Source organism: Camelus ferus, chromosome 12 (assembly GCF_009834535.1).
Source record: "Camelus ferus isolate YT-003-E chromosome 12, BCGSAC_Cfer_1.0, whole genome shotgun sequence".
NCBI lineage: Eukaryota > Metazoa > Chordata > Mammalia > Artiodactyla > Camelidae > Camelus > Camelus ferus.
The window spans coordinates 653,618-675,605 of record NC_045707.1 but is presented as its reverse complement, the minus strand read 5'-3'; the positions used below and the strand labels follow the sequence as shown (position 1 = coordinate 675,605).

The 21,988-nt window shown below is 44.5% G+C and overlaps 1 protein-coding gene across 5 annotated transcripts in view; it reads left to right on the top strand.

Annotated features, from left to right (window-relative positions):
- Positions 1-21,988, top strand: part of LARGE1 (LARGE xylosyl- and glucuronyltransferase 1) — a 491,672-nt gene that overhangs the window by 98,954 nt on the left and 370,730 nt on the right. The window contains exon 1 of one of the 5 annotated variants that reach the window (XM_032492101.1): positions 18,813-18,833. The exons of the other annotated variants lie outside the window; for them this stretch is intronic. The gene's annotated coding sequence lies outside the window, so the exon portion shown is untranslated. Of the gene's footprint in view, positions 1-18,812; positions 18,834-21,988 lie in introns of those variants that run through there. 5 annotated transcript variants of the gene reach the window in all.

Genomic DNA, 21,988 nt, shown 5'->3' with positions numbered 1-21,988 from the left:
TTTGAAAGTGAACCCCCATTAAGCACCTACTATGTGCTGGTCGCTATTCTAAGCGCTTTGTATGGATCAGCTCATTTAATCCCCAGCAGTCCTGTGAGGCAGATACCATGGCTGTCATCCTGATTTGGCAGATGGTGAAACTGAGCACAGAGCAGCTGGGAAATTTAGCCAGTGTCACACAGCTTGGAAGTGGCAGCCCTGGGTGGGGTTTGTATCCAGGCAAGCTCTCTCTAAGGCTTTGCTCTTTGTGACTTCCTGTGGTCTTACCTGAGGCACCCAACTACCGATCAAGCTATGGTTCTGGGAGTTGCACAGTTTGAAGGTGTAAGGAAGAGGATTTGAGGCAGCCCTGCAGTCTGTCTCCCTCTAAGCGGGGAAGCTGGCACCCCTGAGAAGCTTCAGAAGCCTGAACACTGCTCCAGGGGCCAGAATTCAAAGAAAAATCAGCTCTTTTCCCACCTTCAAGGAGCTTATAGTTGGGGAGATGTCATATGACAGATAATTTCAGTATGATGCTGTAGCCATGTTCCTAGAAAGTGTTCCCTTGAACACTTTTTCTGTTTGTCCTCGTCCAATCTGTGACTACATAAAGATGTGTTTCTGCTGAAGGTTCTGTAAGCACTGTGTCCCAAAAATGGTCCAGGTTCATCTATAAGGCCCTTGGCTGTCCAGGAGGCAGGACTCAGAGACTCTGCAGCGTTCTAAGGCATGTCTGTAGCCGAGTTTGCTGCAGTCTGGTCCTCCCAGAGCTCCTCTCACAGCTCCTCCAGGGAACCTGGCATGAGTCAGCTTTTACTTCTTCCTTCTCCTTCTGGATACAGCCAATTGACTCATTCATTCATTCATTCATTCATTCATTCATTCCTCTCTCTGTCCATCCGTTCATTCATTTAACAAACGCTTATTTTTGCCTACTGGCTTTTTTTTGTTTTTGGCCAGGCACTGCTCTTTGGTACGAGGAATACAGTGGTGAAAAACACAAAGACTGTTGTCATAAATTAAGTTCTAGTGAGGGGCAGGGAAAGAAGTCAGACACTAGGAAAGTCCCATATTGTATAATTCCATTTACATGAAATACCCAGAATAGTTGCTCTGTGGAGACAAAATCCAGCCCAGTCATTACCAAGGCCTGTGGGGAAGAGAGAATGGGGAAAGACTGCCCAGTGGATGGTGGGTTCATTTGGAGTGATGGAAATGTTTTGGAACTAGATAGAGATGCTGGTTGTGCAACATGGCAGATTGTTCACTTTAAAATAGTTAATTTTATGGTATGTTGCATTTCACTTGAATAAATTTTTTACAATAGTAAAAAAAAGTGCTAAGGAGAAAGGTGGACATTCGGCCAAGTTCATAGTGATAGTGACCATTTTAGAAATTTAGAAACATTTAAGAATAGAAAGGGAAGGGAAATGGGGCATGCCTACAAAGGGTGGGGGAATGACGGAGGGAACCAGGAGACTGGTTAAGAAACGAGGACAGTAATTCAGGCAGGAGATGCTCCTGGCTTGGGCCAGAGCTGCAGTAGTGACACTGGTTGGCAGTGATCAGAATCGGGATGTTTTCAAGACCAGATCAACACACTGGATGTGGAGAGCAAGAGAAAGACCGGAGTCAGTGGTGAATCTTGTTTCTCATTTGAGCCACTGGAAGGAAGGGGGAGGGGGCTTCGATTTACCCTAATGGGGAAAGTCACTAGAATAACCAGTTTGGAAGAGGATGTTAGTAGCTTGGCGTTAGTCTTAGAGAATTAACGGTGCCTTTTTGATACCCAAGTGAAGACACTGGGCTAAGCAGTTGGCCATGAGCCTGGGGTCCCAGGGCAAGGCTGGGATGAGAGATAATCGATTGGGAGTTACCAACTTGTAGGTGGCGTTTAAGGCCATGAGCTTGACGGGGATAGGCCAGGAAATGAGTATGAGCAGAGAAGAGGGGCCTGAACTTGGCCATACTCTCTCTGTGCTCTGGAAAACAGAATCTGGGCTGCACTGGGCTGGTTTAGTTAATTTTAAAAATTAAGGCAACAAGTTGCAGTCTTACTCTCAGGGGAAAGTAGAAGTAGGTTGCTCTGAGTATCAGAACCACACAGGTGTACAGCTGGCTGTCTGCAAATTGTTCCGTGGGCAGCGGTCCCCAGATGTGTGCATGGTCAATGTTTATTGTAGAAAGAGGCAGTGAGCCGGGCTGGGGGGTCTCTTGCAGCCCTTTTTTTCATGCATGTGTCCCTAGCAACTAAGAAATTATCTGATATTTAGAAGGTGCCAAATCCATGTTTGAGGAATGAATGGAGGGATGATCCTTGCCCTCTGTGCTTGGAGACCCAGACAGGAAGATCCAGTTTCACTATTTTATTGTTAACTCATGGTTTGAACCAAAGAGGCTTGTATATACCTTGTTTATTGCAGGTCGGGTCCACCTTCATGGGTTGAAAAGTCAAACATTTTGCATGTAGGGCTCCAAGGCGATTGTCAAAGAGAAATCTCCAACTGCTGTGAACAAAGGCAGCGTTATTGGAATCAGTGAATGACTTCCCAAGAAGACTGCTCTGGCCAAATTCATTTGATTGTATCCCTTGTGCAGAAGAAGTTAACTTAACAGACCAGACTGCTATCCATAGAAAGCCCTTGACTCCCATCTGAAAACTTGGATTTTAGGAAGGTGCCCACCTTTCCCAGAATTGAGAAGAGTCGCTCCCTGTGCTTAAACCGTTTGTAAAAACAATACAGTTTTGCTGAACACTTAGACTCTTTCTGGGAGTCCAGGCTTTTGGTACATGAGAGGCAAAGGATGCCCATCTGACCAGTCCCCAGTGAAAATGCTGGGCACTGAGTCTCCAAGGAGCTTCCCCTGTGTTGGAAAAACTCGTTGCTAGGTGAATTAGGTGCGTCCTCAGTGACTCCGTTGGGAGAGGACCCTCGAGCTTGTGCCTGGTTTCCTCTGGGCTTTGCCCATGTTCCTTTACCCTTTGCTGATTTGATTCTTCTTGGGTCTTTTGGCTGTAGTAGGTCATAGCCATAAGTGTGTGTGAGTCAATGCTGGGTCCCATGAGTCCTCCTGGAGAGTCATGGAACCTGGGGAACCCTGACACCCCCACCCCCTTTTTTTTGGTTGTTTTCTTTATTAGACAATCATCTTACCGTACAGACTAATGAATGCCATTAGCATTTCCTGAGTCTCGCTCTGTACATAACACATTGTAAAACGTCCAGATCTCCAGGCGAGTTGACCTTCAGAAACCAACTCACGGTTCGGGGATGACGTGTTCCACTTATGGGGCACTGTTGTGAGCTCCAGAGATGATAGACATAGACAAATACAATCTCAATTTGATACTGAAAATTTAAGTTCTATAAAAGCAGAATTCCTCGAACTTTGGGGAAGTAAAGTGCTCTCCACTTCCGTGACGTAATGGTAGCTTTTATTACAGAGAGGTTTACGACGCTTGTCTTAGGGGAGTGACGGAAGTGACTGCGAGGTTCAGTAGAGTTGGGTGATTTGAAGAAAGAATTGCTCTTTCCTGGTGTCCCTTGCTTTTCTTTTTAATTTCTTTTTAAATTTATTTATTTTTTATTGATGTATAGTTGATTTACAATGTTGTGTTAGTTTCAGGTGTACAGCAAAGTGATTCAGTTATACATATACATACATACATATATATATATTTTTTCAGATTCTTTCCATTATAGGTTATTACAAGACATCAAATATAGTTCCTTGTTCTAGACAGTAGGTCCTTGTTGCTTATCTGTTTTATATGTGGTAGTTTGTATCTGCTAATCCCAAACTCCTAGTTTATCCCTCCCCACCTGTCCCCGTTGGTAACTATAAGTTTGTTTTCTATGTCTGTGAGTCTGTTCCTTACTCTTCATTTAGTTTTCAAGTTTGTCCAGTTCGTTTAGTTTTCGAGTTCGTCTGCCTATCCATCCACTTCTCTGTCTACCCGCTCACCCACGTATTCATTCACGCCTCCATCCAGTGTTGCCACGAGGGTACAGAGTTGAGTGGGGTCCCTGCCCTGCTGGGTGTGCTCTAGGGTGAGGAAACAAAGACTTCCGGGTGGAAAGTGTTGGGCATAAGACTCCTTAGGGTCACACAGGAGCATGTGCCGAATTCATCCCGGTGGGGAAAGAGGTCGGGTGGTAAGTGAAGTTGTCACCCTACTGTGTGTCCTCAATTATCCGAGAAAGGGGGTCAGCCCAGGGGCTGTTCTCTGTCTCTGCCATCATGGCCATTTAAGAAACGCAAAGGGAAGAGAACCCTCTATTGTGGGAGTCCCCCAGAGGCTAATTTAAAATATTCTTTTCATCTGGGGTTAAGCTGGCACAAGGCCACCCGCTAGTATACAACTGGGGACCCAGCCATGTCCTAAGGCAGGTGGCTGTTCCCCTCCCTCACCTGCTGGTGGTCATTGAAGAAGACACCAAAACTGAGCGGTCTGGAGCGTCCCACAGGGCCTAAGTAAGAACTATTCTCGAAGTGGAATGGGTCCAAAGCCCCCTTTCTCGTGCTGCCTTTGGAATTCCGAGCCCTTCGCAGGGGGTATAGCGGTTATGGAGTCAGCAGCTGTGAGTCGAAGAAACCAAATTATAGATTTTATTTTTGGCTTTGCCTGGGGTCACAATTTCTTTTTATTCCTCATTTACTTTCTGTTTCAGAAACTTGGCTTGATTTCTGTGTGCAGAGCCTTCTTTGGGCATCTCTGCCTCCATCAACTCTTCCCTTTGTGCAGACGTGGGTGTGCCCGCATTTTTTTCGTGTTAATGATCAGGCATCTGCTCTCAGGACTTTCCCAAGGTGGTCTGAGCGAAGGGAGGTATTACACATTTCCTAATAATAATAACCACAGCAAGCACTGAGTGTTGAGCACTGTGTGCTAGTGCTTTATATAGTTCAACTCTGCATTCTTAAAATAACTCAAGAAGCAGTGCTAGGATTACTGTCCCCGTTTTACATATGAGGAAACCGAGTCATGAGGGGAGGTTAAGGAATCGGCCCGAGTGCCTTTCCTAATCTTGGATTTAAAAAGGGCAGGAAGGGACACACAAAGCACAACTCAAAACAAACAAACAAACGCAGAGGATAAATTGGGCTTAATCGAAATGTAAAATGTTGCTTCGGCAGAGGAGTCAACAAAAAAATAGGGAAAAAGACAAGGCACTGACGACTGTGGACTTCAGGCGAGACTGACCAGGGCTCGGACTGTGTCTCAGGCTAACTTCTGGACTGTGTCCTCTTCCAGGTTGGGGGCTGCTCTCCCCCCAACCACCATGGTAATCAGAGCAACTCAGACACTCACGCACACATTCAGACACACACATGCACCCTGCGCCAGTCACTGGCACAGGGCTTTAATTACACTGATTGGAACCACAACACTTGGGGTGGTAAACTCCTCCCCAAACCCAAACAGCTGGGTGCTCTGGGACCTTTGGGGAGGAGGGAAGAGGAGCAGATGGCTGTAGGGGCGGGGAAAGCAAGCAGACAGCAGTGTCCGGAAGTCATCGCGCCAGGCCAGGGTGGGGCTGCGGAGTGTCCTCCGGGGAAGGTGATGGAAGCTGAGAAGCAGAAGGGAAGGCGGGTGGCCTGACTGAAGGGGTCTCCTTTCCTCCCCTGTCATCTGCCTACTTCTGCCACCCACTCATGCACCCACCCACCCCCACCTGTTTCTAGTGTTCTTTGCAGGGTCCCATTTTAACCAGCGTCTTCCGAGATGCTTTTAGAAGAGCCCGGGTCTTACCACGTCAACATTAAGGTAGAAATGCCCCCTCCCCTTCCACCTTGTCTGGGTCTCTCTCATTTCCCTGGGGTCTCCTACAAGAGGGGTTTTGCTGTTTTTCTTTCTCTTAAGATTCTTGTATTGTGTTCTTCTCTGGCCTGATCATTTTTCAAGGCAGATCCAGTTCCTGACAGCTCTCCTCCTCTGATTTATTGTTTTGAAGGTTTATTTGACTTTTCTTATTAGAGTTTTAGGTAATTTGAGATGCCCCCTCCAAGTGTGTTAGAGGTCACGACTTCTTCCAGGTGCTCCCCCGCCCCGCCTTCTAATGTTTTTGCTTCTTAGCAGTTTGTTCTTTATTTCTCATTGAAACTGACCCTCAGAAAAGATTCCAAGAACATGTTAAATGAAATTAGATAATGCAGGCATTTATGTCTGTATTTCCTGTGTAATATTTGAGCATTTAATATGTTTTAAGCTATATATACATATATATACTTACTTAAACATCACAGAATTGCTATGAAGTAAGTACAGTTTTTATCACATTTTACAGATGATGAAATTGAGGCCCAGAGACGTCAGTTGACTTGCACAAAGTCACACAGCCTATAAGTGGCAGAGGCAGGATTTGAACCTAGGCAGTCTGGCTCCAGAGTCTACACTCTTAATCATTATGTCTACTGTGTATACACACACACATTTATACAACCTCATACACATATATCCATGAATGTATATGTAGTCATGATTGCTGCAAGAATCAAATTGGTTTCATCTGTGTACAGAAATGAACGTAAGTAACAGTAAATATTACGGCTAAGGGTTAACTGAATAGGTACTGCCTGCCGGGCACCGTGCTAACTGCTTTACTTGCATTATTGCACGCTGAGCTTGCTACTGTTGTCAGCCCACATTTTAGATGAAGACACTGAGGCTGAGAGATTCAGTAATTTCTAGCAGGCGATCCAGTTGACAAAGATGGAGCCTGAATTTAAACTTCTTTAAAGATCAGTTCTCTTATCTCCTACACTGTTGGTGGGAATGTCAGTTGGTGTTTTCACTATGGAAAACAGTATGGAAGTCCCTTAAACAACTAAATATAGAGTTACCATAGGATCCAGCAAGCCCACTGCTGGGCATATAACTGGAGAAAACTCTAATTCGAAATGATACATGCACCCTGGTGTTCGTAGCAGCACTATTTACAATAGCCAAGACATAGAAGCAACCTAAATGTCCACTGACACATGAATGGATAAAGAAGTTGTGATAGACATAAACAAGGAATAGTACTCAGCCATGAAAAAATGAAATAATGCCATTTGCAGTAACATGGATGGACCTGGAGGTTGTCATACTAAGTGAAGTAAATCAGAAAGAGAAAGACAAGTACCATATGGTATCGCTTACATGTGGAGTCCAAAATATGAATGCAAATGAACTTATTTATGAAATAGAAACACTCACAGACATGGAAAACAAACTTATGGTTACCAAAGGGGAAGCAGGGAGGCATAAGTTAGGAGTTTGGGATTAGCAGATACAAATTACTGTGTATAAAATAGATAAACCACAAGGTCCTACTATATAACACAGGGAACTATACTCAACATCCTGCAATAAACCATAACAGAAAAGAATATGAAAAAAAATATGTATATGTATGTATAACTGAATAAGTTTGCTGTACACCAGAAACAAACACAACATTGTATATAAACTATACTTCAATTAAAAAAAAGATCAATTCTCTTAAAACAGGACCCACAATTACTACAACCATTCACTGAGTCCTATTCCTTGGTAAAGACTGAGGCAAACACTCCTTATATGGTCATATGTCAACCACCCTCTGGTATTTTGGCCTCATGGGCTTCCTTCCACTCCCGAGAGTGCCCCTCCCACTTGGGGTGATTGAGTCTGGCTGCTGCGCAGATGAGGAAACTGCATTTAGGGAATTTGTGTGACTGCCCAAGGCGACACGGCAGGAAGGGGTGAGTTGGGTTTGAAGTCTCTGCCCGCAGAGCCGAGGCGATCAGCTATGACAGCCACCTGGTTCCTGTGAGATTCGCTGCTTCTGGGCTCCTCCCAAGAGCAGTTTTGACTGAAAAAACTTGGTCTCTAGGCAGATGCCTCACACTCCAGCCCGAGTCCTCAAGGCCCTGCTGGGACTGCTGGTGCTTGCATGATGCCAGGGCTTTTGGCCCCTCCCTCCTCCTCCTCCCTCCTTCTTTCCCACCAGAGACAGACAGCATCTTTTGTGGTCCAGTATCTGGGAAAAGACAGCTCCACAGCATCCTTCAGCCTTTGCATATGATTCACAAATTCTACCCATGGGGCCCAGACACACACTTCGTGGACCTGAACGCAGGTCCTGGGAAGCTTGTGGATTTGTGAGTTTAGGAGGGAGACCATCACATCAAGCGTAAACTTAATCTTCCTGCTTGCAGCCTTACCATATCTGAGCCTGGGTTGTTCTTTATTTTCCCTGCAGTTGTGAGAGAAAGAGGCCCTAGTGAAAACTTGGAAACCAAAATCAACAACAACAACAACAAAAACCCACAAAAAAACAGAAAGCGAAAGAGAAGCTGCCTTTATCAATTCCATTTGTATTAGTTTTTCTTTGTTTTTAGATTTATTTGCATAAAAGCTAAAGAGTCTCACCCTACCCTTCTTTTCTGATTATAACAGAGAAGCAATAAAAAGAGAGTTTGGAGGGTAAAGGGGGCTTGCTTCATTTAAATAAGCAGAGGTCTGCAGAGATAAGGAAGTATGCAAACCTGCCAGGCAGATTAGAAGATGAGCTGGGGAAGTTCCATGCAGGGAGAAGTTTCCCTGTATTCTCGGTGTGGCAGGAAGGACGGACTCTGAAACTGACAGCAGCCATCCGTATTCTGGAAGGAAAACCCTTCAGGGAGGAGAGGAGTTCGTTACTTCACACTCACAGCCTGCGCTGGGTTTCAGATTTACAGGTGGGAGTTGGGCAGTGCAGGCTTCCATTCCCGCAGTGGAATTGTAATAAAACGAAACTTGAGTCCTGATTTAAATAAATATGGGGGAGCTGTTGGGAGCTGCTGTTCCCTGGTTTGGAGGGTTCTTTCTGCTCAGTTGCAGGAGGCAGTACGGATGCCAGGCAGGAGCAGAGACGTGATCTCCTTCCTCCTTTAAATCTGGAAAAGGCTAGTATCTGTTACCAGACGTGGGCTGTTTTCCTTTCTCCCCTAGCTGTTACGTTTTTTTTGGAAATTGGCAACCCTGGAGTGATCCAGGATGGTGAGAGAGAGTAAGGTTTTAAACTTTGGAGACAAGTTATCCAAGTCTTCCCTGGGGCTCTAATGTGAGTGACCATGACACCTGCCTTGGAAATGCTTTAAGAGTGTGATGGGCATCGCAGAAATACGGGCAGCGTTGCATGCGATGGCTCAGCCAGTCTTGGAGCTCCCTTCTCCAGATGCACTCAGGAGTCTTTGTTCTTTTTGTGAAAAGTGGTTTCTGGAGACACACATACACTTATTTACAAAACAGAAACAGACTCGCAGACCTAGAAAGCAAACTTATGGTTACCGGAGGGGGAAGAGAGTGGGAAGGGATAAATTGGGAGTTCGAGATTTGCAGATGCTAACTACTATATGTAGGATAGATAAACAACAAATTTCTGCTGTTTAGCACAGAGAACTATATTCAATATCTTGTAGTAACCAATAAAGAAAAAGAATATGAAGACGAATATATGTATGTGTATGTATATCTGAAACATTATGGTGTACACCAGAAATTGATGCAACATTGTAAACTGACTACACTTCAATTAAAAAAAAAAGTGGTTCGTGGATACTGAGTAAGACAGTACTGAACACAGACTAGACATTCAATGTTAGCCACTTCTGCCCCTCCCCCCGCCTTTTCCTTTCTTTTTTGAGGGTGTGGGGTTTTGGAGAAACTCCTGGACATGGCAGGATGGGAAGTCTGAGTTCTCCTGGGAAATCGGTCCTGTTGGGTAGATACGTGCGGGGAGACACTGGTGTGGACAGTTTGGCAGGGGCTTGGCAATGCCTGTACTTCCTGTGGAGGAAAAGTCTAGGTGCCTGTTGTGTTTTTGGTTTGTGTGCTTTGTTTTTTGTTTTTGAACACGTGACAGCTAGTCTGGTTTCTCATGTGGCCGCGAGGGCGTGAAAAATGCTTCACGTTCTTTCCTGATCCCCCAACATCCTGCCCTCCTCGTGGGGAATCCCCAATAACAGATTTCCCTGGTCAAGCTTTTCTCCTCCTAACGTGTCTGATCCCAGAAAGTTTGCAGTCCTGGTGTGTCCTGTCACCCAGAGTCAAATAACACCGGCCTTGGAGCTGGTGCGTCAGAGTCTAGACATCAGCCCTGTGCTGGTGGCAGGGCGCCTTGGCGTCCACTCATCCTCTCTGGCATCCCATTCCGCAGGAAAAGGGACAAGTGATAATAATGCCATTTACCCATTAGGGCATTGTGAGCTCACCCAGCGTCTGCCTATCCCAGCACGCAGTAGGCATGTAACAAAGGAGACACATGAAGGTCGCCTTTCCCTTAGACACAAAGAAGACGCACAGTGTTTTTTACCAGAAAGATGGTGGTGGTAGTTATTAGTGCTTGTGGTACTAGTAGTGCTGTACTAGTGATACTAGTAGTACTAGTGGTACTAGTAGTATGAGTGCTGCTAGTAATAGTGGTAGTTAAGCCTTTGGCTTAGCTTTCATGTGAAAGTCCGTAATGATTTCTGTATAATAATCTAATAGATTACATCACACATATGTAATATGATAATCTAACAGATTATATTACATGCTAATATTATGCTATTATTAGTATATTAATAAATAATATAGCAGAATAAGATCGATCATCATTATTATTAATGCATCTTTATTATTAGCATAATAATATTTTTTAAGTGAAGCATAGTCAGTGTACAATGTGTCAATTTCTGGTGCACAGCATAATGTTTCAGTCATACCTGAACATACGTATCTTCTTTTTCACATTCTTTTTCATTATAGGTTACTACAAGATATTGAATATAGTTTCCTGTGCTCTACAGGGTAAACCTTTTGTCTATCTGTTTTATAGCTAGTAGTTGTATCTGCAAATCTCCAACTCCCAATTTATCCCTTCCCTTTAATAATAACACAGCTTAGCAGTTTTAGTCCTATGGAAATTTATGCATAAAATGCCCCCAAACCTCATGCTAAGGCATTGTTAGCAGTGAAGTGTTCCATACAGGTGGGTGAATTTCCAGATGAAAGGACAGTTTGCCCCCTAAGCAGCACAATTTCCCAAAACAAAAACAAAATGCATAATTATATTCTGGAAACTGGTCTCAGCTTGTATTTTTCTCCCTTCTCTAACAGAAGAGTCTGACTGTTCTTTAAACTTTTTACCACGTGACTCATTTCATCTTTGTGCCGTCCTGTCGTCCTGGGAATTTCCAAGGCGTGAAGAACACTTCGCCCCTATTGGAAGTGGCCCCACACCCGCCTGCTGGACTGCCTTTTACTGTTTTTTTCTTTAGCTCTGCTGTCAGACTATCCTCCTCACATCGAAATTGCTTGGTGAAAATTTGAAGATGGCTATAGCTTTTTCAGTATAGAGCACATGGACTTCTTAATTTGACCGATTTATCTCATCCGTTCCTGAGCTTTCCTTACTGACTTCTAGGAAAGCAGGTTCTTTCTTCATTTAAACATCTTGTTTAACATGGCTAATGCAAGTTACCGAACAGAGCTTTTTATGCTCTCTTAAGGAAATTGTGTTTATGGCGTATAAAAAGAAAAGTTATTGTGGTTGTTTTTGGTAGAATTTGTAACCTGATGTTCACCTTGAAGGGACATGTGCCTGTGGGCATTTTGGAGCAGGAAAAAAAAAGGATTGAAACTTCAGAAGTCATCTAAATAAATATTCTGGATAGGTATTGCTGTGCAAAAAAGATGCAAACCAGCTTTTGGGAATACCCATCAATTTTATCTTATATTTTGCTGAATTTAGGTGGCATGTCAGATCGGTGCATCCTGTGCATGTGGGCTTTCTCAGTCTTTGTCACTCACGGTCAAGGTAAACCTCAACTTTGGTCACCTTGCACAGAGGTACAGCCTGGTCTTTCATCCTCTCTTTGAAGGCAGAAAGATAAATGGCAGTCCCCGGGTGGTATGAGTTCTAAGTATTTCTGATGAGTTATGAATGCCTCAAGGTAAAGAACTACTTAGTTTTCTCTTTATTCACTTAACAAATATTTATTGGCTTTTGAAGCCGTTTGGTAGAGAGTTCCAAAGCTGAAAACATTTTGGGCTCGGAGTAAGAAGACGTGGTTTACATTCCTGCTGTCTCTAGCACGATTCAGCGTGTGTCCCTGAGTCTCAGGTTCCCTCTACAAATAGTTATTGAGTGGTTGCTTTGTTCCGAGTGCTCGGTCACGTACACGGACACGGCTGAGAACCAGCTGGACCCTCCATCCCTGCCCTCAAGAAGTTTACAGTGGGGCAGGGCTTTGTAAACTCTTGTCATTCCGACCTTGCTGTTCAGTGTTTGGCCACACCTTCTGAAAACCTCATTGTTTATGTAAATACATTATGGTAATTTAAGAAACGGATACCACTCTCCCTGAGTAGCAGATGACCAGACCAGCCATCCTCTCTGGGTTACAGTCTGGCCAGGTGCTGCTGCCAGCCAGAAGCGTGTGGTGTGAATTCTCAGTTACCCTTGTTGAGAGTTGGAGGGCAGTAAGGATATACTAGCGCCGTATTGAGAGTTGAAAGGGGAGGAAGAAACCTTCTTACCAAGTCCTTTTGAACTAAAATGTGCAGATTTTCAAAACCTGAATTGAATGCTTGATTTTCTCACTCTGCTGGAACTGAGGTCAGCCTGATGGGGAAGGCTTCATCAAAGAGGTGACAACTGAGTCAGGGTCTGGAAGTCCCATGAGGGTTAGGAGTTGACACCTGATGGATAATTTGGAGGAAGGATATTCCAAAGGTCAATCATAAAATTGATTGTATTTGGTTTTGAAATGTCCATTATTTTACATATGTTGTCAAGTGGGGAAGTCTGAAATTCTAGAAATTAAAAGAAATTTTGAAAGAATATTGAGACTTCACCATGAAGAGTTGTTTTTAAGAAGATCACAGGGAAAAAAAAAAAAAAAGATGTCCTGATCAATTTCCACCTGCCCTTACTTCCTGCTAAGGATGAAAACATCACCTCTTGGATTTAAGTCACCAGAATGCCTCATGGTCCTCATGCACTGAAGTTGGCCTCACCAGTGCTTTCACAGAGGTTCTGGTTAACTGGTAAGTCAAGGTGTTTCTAAAGTGTTCTGTAGTTCCTGTTTAAAACTGGGTGAAAAATATTATCAGCCATTATTTGAAAGTAAAGTGTGTTACTTACTTTACTTAGAAAGAACCAAGACCCTGCCCTGTTGGAACTTACACTCTAGAAGGGGAAGAAAGTAAAGAAATAAAATGACTCTGCAAGTAAGTGTATTTTGTAAAGATGGTAAATGTGAGAAAGGAGTGGTATTCCCTGAGCTTACGGAATTGCGACCAGCGGGGAGTTTAAGGGGTAAAGGAGAGGAGAATCTGGAAGGAAGAGGATGCTCTGAGACCCTCGGGAGGGAGTCAGGAGCGAGCTGGGGCTCCAGCCTCCCTCCCTGGTGCCTTTGTATAAGGTCAGAATATTTCCTACCATTTCCCAGTTCCTGGAAAAAAAAGAATCCATCTTTTCCTAGGTGACCTCTCCTAGCTCTGCAAAGTCTGAAATGAAATTCCAAGGGCTGTAACTGCGACTGAATGTGACTTGCTCCTCAAAAGAGAAGTGCCCTTTGGCTGTGGAGTAGCAATATTGAATCTTACCTTGATAACTCATGATGGGGCAATTGGGAGAGACATACATGGGGAGTACTTTATTATTCCAGTTGAATAAGAACCTTGGTGTTCCTTTACATGACACAATGAATGTAATAGTTAAAAAATAGAGTTATCCTTCCTACCAAGGGCCATATTAGAACTTGGTAAGAATTTGGAAAGCCACCTTCTTCATCTTCCCAGAGTCCGCATAGCGCACGCTACTTAACGCCAGAAATGGCAGGCTTCTTAAGGAATTCCTCATTTCCTAGTGATCCTGAGTTTTATCATTCGAAAGCATGTTTTTTCTACCTAAAGGATTTAAAAAAAAAAAAGAGGAAAGAGGAAGAGTTGGCCTCCAGGCAATTTAGGGCTGCCTGTGGCTTCCAACTCGGAGCCTTTTAAACATTCTCTGCCTCTTTCCTTTCTTTTATTTCTTTTGCCGTCCTGCCCTGGTGGAGACTTAATACAGCATGCCTGTAAATATCTCCTCCTTGTTTGTATGGAAATAGTGCACAAATTGGATCAAATAGCATTTCCTTTTCCTCCTGACAGCTTGGATTTTTTTTTTTTTTTTTAATCGCTTTGACAAGAGTCAGGGCCAAATTATCAGATCATCAGGGTGACCCTTTCTGTTCATCAGCCACTAATGAACTTAGAAAATTGGGATCTCATCTGGCAGAAAAACTCATTTTGTTTGACAAACAGCTTAAAAGTATTTGTAAACAAGAACAAATTGGGGTGTGTATTCTTTTTTTTCTTCCTCAACTGGCTGCATGAACAGAATGTGTGGGTTTTAGAGGCTTTTTTTTTTTTTTCCTTTTTAAACTTCTCAGAGGTTTATAGAAACACACTGGATTTTCTTCACGTTTTAGTTCCTTCTGTTGTGTTCATTGTCAGCCTGGTGGACCGTGAACACAGCAGCCCTTCCAGAATTAATGGGTGAGGTGTGCTAGAAAGAATGCTAGAAAGTGTGTGAGATCTGGTTTGACCAGTTACTCATCCAGTGACTTTATTGAGTTATTACCTCTGGAACTCAATTTCGTAGTTCAGAAAATGGATAGTAAAGTTAAGTAAAATGATGTATATGCATGTATATACATCATGTTTATATGTTGGATACTGTATATAGTGTATATGTTACTATGTGAATATAAACTATATATGCATCTGTGTGCCTGATTCTGTGTGTATGTATTTTTTAATTTATATCTACATGTAAATATTATATTCACTTTGTCTTATTAGTACCTGCAACTATCTCCTGAAAGCAGACAGACGTCTTTGAGGTTTAGAAAGTCACTTTCATTGTAACTTTTCAGCACGTTGTATGATTTTGTATTGGCGTTCCTAAACTCTGCAGTGGTTTAAAAAGCAAATTAGGACATGGGAGATCTTTACCTTCAACTTCTGTTCCCACAAATTGGGAGGAGCATTCAGAAATGCTTTAGTTAACCGCCCGGGGTCCCTCTCTACAAGCAGGACAGTGTGGTGGAACACAGATGTTCTGGAGTCTGATGGCTGAGTTTCCATTCTCGTTGCATCGCTCAGCGGTTGTGCGATGTTGGGCAAATTGCTCGGTTTGCTCTTCTGTAAAATGGGGATTGTACCACCTAATTTGCTGGGTTGGATTTCCGTCAGACACCACATGGACAGCGTTTAAAATACAGTGCTTGGCACAAAGAGGCTGCTCGGGATCTGATAGAGAAAATAGTACTAGCCCTACTAGCAACATTATTGCTTTATTCATTAGCAATAAAAACAATGGTTGCAATTGTTAAACAAAAGAGAAAAAGCATTCTAATTAAAGAGGTTTTCTTTGGAGGGGGTCTCTCAAAGGAGTCTGGGTCAGCGTCACTAAAGAGGTGGTCCCCAAAGGATGGGTTGGAGGTTGTCCTGACTCGTCATGCACAAAAGGAGAAGAAAGGAGGAAGAAAGTGAAAGGTGGCTCAGCACTGATTGGTTTTGCTCACTTAAAGTTCCCTTTGAGTACATAGGTCCTCTTTGTCATCCACTAATGAAAAAAGACTCCCGTTCTCCCCCCCTCCCCCGCCATGCCCCTTCTTCCAGCAGAGCCTGGTGATCAGTAGCCACCTGGCACTTTCGAGCCTCCTGTACACAAGATTGTCAGAATCATGCAGTGGCACTAACATTGCTCGTCTTGTTTTAAGATCGTGTTCCCTCCTGCCAGCTAGATTGGTCACACACAGTAGGCTGCGGTGGATATTTGTCTGATTAAATTAACAGACAGTTACAACTCTTCTGCCTAGAGTACAGACTAGCAGACAACTCTTCTGCCTTTCATGGAAACACTCATTTCTCAGCCTTCTTTCTCTTTTCCCATCCCCCGGCTCCAGTCTGCCTTCTGATAAGTCTCAAATGTCTCTTCCAAAATTGTTCTTTTCCTGAAAAAAACATAGTCTCTGTTCAAAGGGACTCACTCTCTGATGAGGGAAATCCAGACCCAACTAACTAAAATAGATTTTGCCGAGTGCTCTGATAGGAGACTTAGAAGACAGGCATTGGACTCCTTATATGATCTTGAGGACATGGGGAAACACTTTCTGTTTCTGTGGATTTGGACTGGGAGGTTCTTGAAGGATTTTTCTCTCTCTTCCATCTTGAAGGCCTCCAAATCACGAGTCTTTCTACATTTTGGTCCTTTAGACATTTTAAAAAATTACGTGTTGACTTGATGATGACGATGGTGATGATGATGATAATAAAACTGAAACAGCAGATCAGGAGAATGAGAATTCAGAATCTAGACTTAATTCTGTCCTTTGCTCTCTGGATGACTTTGGACGTGTCATTCCCTTGTCTGAGCCCCACTTTCCTTATTCAGATAATTTGTATTGGATTCAAGAACTGCTCCCTGCTCCCTCCCCAACTTCTCTTTTAGGCTTACACCCAGTTATTTTGAGTCCATGGATGTATATGTTGATTTGCCTTAAATATGCTTATTCTTTAAGTTTCTTTCTCTTATCCATAAAGCTGGAATTGCCTTCTTTTTTTTCAGTGTCAGTACGCTAATAAATATAAAAATAACTAAATATATTATATATATCTAATTGTGCGTTAATAAAATAGTAGCATTTTTCTCAGGTACTTCTGAGAACAGATGAGACAATTCACATAAATTGTTTAGCAGAGGGTTTGGCACATAGTAAGTACGAGATAAAAATTCTTTGCTAAGGCAATGATGGGTCACCGTGGGTAGACCAGTTGTCTTTTGCCCGTGCAAACTTGTTAAATGAGTCATCCCAAATGATCCCAGTTGGAAGCTTCCTTGAACTTGGGATGAGGCCTCTGATATCTGCTCTTTCCCTCTTTGCCTTCACTGGTTTGTGGAACACGTCAGTGTGAAATTATAGATTTGGAAAAACAAATACCACGAGAGGAACAATTCGCCTTACCCCGCTCCCTTCAAGTGGCGAGGGAAATGAAAAACGTCCGAACTAAGACAAATGTGTCGGATACCAAAACCACCAGGCTATTGATTCTTAAAGCCAGACAGCAAGGTTATGAATTGGGTGATAAAAATGGAAAGCATTTAGCTTGCCTTCTAAGACGGGGACAGCTTTGTGTGTTATCACAGCTATTGGGTTCTCCTGACAGCCCCACAACTAATGAACTAGCACTTCTTAACTAGGCTGTTTACTTTGCGTGCTGCATCTGTCTAACGCGTTGTGTGAGTGAGATATATTGGAGCAATTGGATTTTTTTTTTTTATAGAAGCCTGGATGTCTGCGATTGAATCTGATTTCATTTGAAGGTGGCAGGAACGTTAGCTGAAAGTTCTTACCTGGAGCTAGACAAGGGAGAGATTGTTAGACGCCATGAATGGTCCTGCAGCCCTGCAGAAGAGGGAATTAAATCCCCGATGGATTTCGGGACTGATAGGCAGATGCTGTGTTCTGGGTGTCAGAGATCAGTCACGGAGCCTGTCATTATTTTTGCTGGCTCCCGAGGCCCAGACAGAGTGAGTGTTCAGGTGGGTCCCAGAGTACGTTGCTGGAACGAGATGTTCTGCAGCTTGGTTTCAGGCTCTTTGTCTCACACCATTTAGAGTGTTGAGACCTCTGGTAGAGTTCAGGCCAGCCTGTCCATCCTCCGGTTGCCTGGAGACAGTTCTGTGCTCTTTGACCCGTGGCCTCCGAGAACGGGGTATCTCTGACCCCGTCGAACTAAAATACCTCTTCCTGACTCTGCCTTGTGGTGGTTTCTTTTCTTGACTTTTGTGTGATGGTGAAGGTAACTGTTAGGGAATGGATTGTGTCCCCTGAAAAAATTCATATGCTGAAATTTCAGCCCCCAGGATCTCAGGATATATTCTTATCTGGAAATAGGGTCATTGCAGATGTCATTAGTTAGGAAATGATCACTGGATTAGAGTGGGTTCTAATTCAGTCTGACTGGTAACCTTTTAAAAGGAAAAATTTGGACCCGACGTATAAACCCATTCATGGGGTCTCCACCCTCATGACCTGACTACTCCCAAAGACCCCCACCTCCTAATCTCATCATATTAGGGGTTAGGGTTTCATTATATGAATTTTGGGGGATCCATTCAGTTCACTGGACCCATATATGGACCAGATCAGCAATTCATTAACAGAAATGTCCCCAAATTAAGAACTTGTCTATTGCCATGGCTCCCAGGCATCCACTTGACCTCTGGGCAGCACCTTCTCCTCCACCAACCTGGTCCTCACACTGTTTGTGGAGTTGTTAGTTTCCTTAAGTACGGATGCTGTCATTCCTGCTCAGGAATCTTCAGTAGCTCCCCGGGAGCTGTAGGATGAAGTTTGCGTTCTTCACTTAGTGTCCAAGGCCGTCCAAGTCCTGTTCCCTCCACCCGTCAGCCTTGTCATGTGATGGCTCTGGGCACCGTCCTCTGGAAGGAGTGGTTGGCTGCCATCCCCATTTCAGACATGCCCTTTCCTTTTTCCTGGTGGTCCCCTCTGCCAGGAATGACGGCTCTTTCCTCGCCAGCCTTTTGACATCACAGCATCCTCTTTGGCTAAGATCCGATTTTTTTTCTCCTGGGAACCCTGCCTCCCCTGGTCCTGTCTTGCATTCACATTCATGGGCTCTGTGTCTTTCCTCTGCGTTCTCATAGGGCTTCTCAAGGGTGGGGACCCTGTCATCTCCACCTCTGTATCCCTCTCCCCACGCCCCAGGCCTGGAATGGAGCATGTTCGCCCAGTGAACGCGGCCTGCGTGGAATCGATGAGTGGCGAAGAGTAGAGAAAAGGTAAAGAAATCACTGCCTTCATTTTCATTTGCCACAAGAGATATTTGCATAAAATCTCCATAGGCCTCTGAACGCGAGGGAAAAACAGACTCTGCAAGTTAGACACGTAATCCCCCACCAGTCGGGAGGACTGGAGTGCGTTTTGCATTATTGGCCCTTGTTACTTGCTTATGAGTGTTTGCTTAAGCAGAATGAAAATGGGAGCCAGACCTGCCTGAATCATCCCCTTTCCAGCATGGAAATCAAAAGAACGCAGACCAAAACAGTCCGATGGGTGGCATCACGGGTAGCCTCGTGGATGTGATTAAGTGCTGATTTAACATTCAGAAGAAAAACACAAAAATCAGCCTTCCCGGAGCGGCAGTCTGACCCCAGGAAAAGTGTGTATCCTCTGGAAAGACTGATTTGCATTAAAGATCGGTTTGGCAATGCATTGTTCAAAGAGGTTAATGTTGTAAGTGGAAATTTTTGATTGCTTTGCGATTCTTTTTTCCCCTTTTTGCTCCTCCACCTGTGTCACCCCAGAGAGCGCTCTGTGCTAGAAGTGATATTTACACTGCCCGCCTACTGATGTCCCATTAAACGTGAGTCCTTGCCCTTAAAAAGCAGAATCCAGGGTGCATGGTGTAATGGAAGGGGTGGAGATGAGGAAAAGTACCTGGGAGGCAGCTGAGCGCACTCCGCTTCCCCTGGCCAAGGGAGATGCCTTCGAAGGAGGAGATGACTGTGGTGAATTTGTAATTCTTCCATGGTCATGTGTCCCATGGAAGGATGCTCTGAGCTCTTGAATGAGGGATGGGTCCCCCCTGGAGAGGTGGTGCCTTAGACTACAGTTTCTCAGCCTCAGCCCTGTTGTCATTTGGGCTTGATAATTGTCTGGGGGATGTCCTGTGCTGCCTGGTAAGCCGTTTAGCAGCGTCCCTGACCTTTACCCACTAGACACTAGTAGTATCCCCATTGTCTCCAGTCTCAACCATCAAAAATGGCTCTAGACATTGCCAAATGTCTCCGGGCAAGGGGCAAAATCATCCCCAATAGAGAGCCTCTGTTTTAGGCTTACTGTGTAGATCATCAGGAGTTAGTCCGGTAGGAAGAGGAGGCAGCAGGCGGAAAGGCAGGGAAGTGTGAAGGACATGGTACCCCTCATTCATGCGGTGGTCCTGCCCTGAGAGATTGGACTTGGGTGGGACTGGAGGGACTAGGTTGGCAGGACTCAGATCTCGGGGGCCTTGAATGCCACACTGAGGAGAGCACACTGGATCTGAAGTCAGAGGTCTTGGGGTTAATCCAGTGCACCTCTTCCCAGCTGTGTCCCCTGAGTTACCTAACCTTCTGAGCCCGGGTGCCCTCATCTGCGAAGTGGACTTTTCCCAGGTTGGTTGTAAAGACTGACTTTTTACGGCCACATGGAAGCGTCAGTATGGTGGCTGGTATCGTAGTTGCCTAGGGAACGTCTCCCTCTTTCCTGAGCGCTCCCACATCCTCTCTGGTTCTGCCGCCGCCAGCTGGGGCTGCTGTGTGTCCAGCCTGTCTTCCTACAAAGCCACGAGGGCTCTCTGCCTCCAGTCCATTCTCAAGTCCATAGCCAAACTTACTTCCCTAAACAAGGTATTTAAACTTGAACTGCCTGACACCATGGCTCTTGCCCTCTTGAAGTGTGGCTAGTTCCAATGAATATATATTATTAACATACGGCGCACTGGATTTTGAAGGCTTAGAATGAGAAGAAGAGTGTAAAATACCTCTTTGATGTTTTGTGTTGGGTACGTGTTCAAATGCTCAGATTTTAGACGTGCCAAGTTAAATAAAACACATTCTTAAAATGAATTTCTGTTTCTTTTTACCTTTTTAAAGGTAGCGGTAGAAAACAGGAGGAGTTTTGTAAGAGTGGCTATGGTCTTTTGCAGGGAAGCATATTGATTCTTCATGGGAGAATCATTTCCTGGTGCTGAGTGTTGAAATATAATTCGTTTGGTGGGGCAACCCCTTTTTTAAAGAACAGAGGCCATCCCTTTATAAAGAGCAGTAATGTCTTGAGAGATGCGCTCAGCCCAGTTTAGTTTTTCCCGCTGGTAGATGTTAGAATATTCTTTCCTTTTTGCAGTACTTCCTTCACCGATTTGCACCACTTTGAGGCAGCGCCATGGCACGTAATTGTTAGTTCCCTCTCCCCTGTTGTGTGGGCTGAATGTCTGTGCCCCTCTAAAATCTGTATGTTGACTCCTGACCCCCAGCATGACGGTATGAGGAGGTGGGGCCTCTGGGAGGTGATTAGGTCATAAGGGTGGGACCCCCGTGAATGGGATTAGTGCCCTTATGGAAGAAACCTTGCAGAGCTCCCCCAACTTCTCTGCCACGTGAGGACACAAGGAGAAGGTGGCTTTCTATGAACCAGGAAGCAGGGGCCTCACCAGACTTGGAATCTACCAGCGCCTTGATCGAGGGCTTCCCAGCCTCCAGAACTGTGAGAAATAAATGTTTGTGGTCTAAGCCACCCGTTCTATGGTATGTTTGCTAGAGGAACCCCAGTGGACTACGACACCCTTCCCCACGCTTTGTGAATGTCGTAGCAAGGAGGTAGTAGCGTCTGCTGTCCTGAGAATTTGATCCAGTCAAGCAGCTAACATTCAACTAATTCGTTTTAATGTCATTAATACTACTGTAGCATCTCACCTTGCTGTGTAATCATATTTTGGGTTTCATTTGCTCTCCCCCGATCCTTGCAACAACCCTAAGTGCTTGATATTGCCACGGGCCTTCGTGAAAAGAGATGGGAGCCTCCGGGGTATTGAATGACTTTCTGAGATCCTCCAGCCAACGTGCAGAGCTCCCTGTCCTCTGTAAATGCTGTGAGGCCCACATGCAATGCTGGCTGTGCCTGGGGGTTTGTTTTTTTAACATAATTAGAAATAAAATGGGCAAAAGTCTTAGGCCGGCCACAGGTAGTGTGTCTTGACTGCGGAGTTTGGGGAAGATGGGTGGTTGAAGACTGGGTCCGAGACCCTAGGGGGGGCCTCTGTCCTTGATCTGGGGCATCACAGTGGTTCTGAGGGCAAAAGGACATGTTTCCCTACAGCAGGAGAATTGGAGCTCACAGTGGGATCAAGACAAAGTAAGTTGTCTGGGAGGGACCCTTCAAGTCCTCAAAACACTGT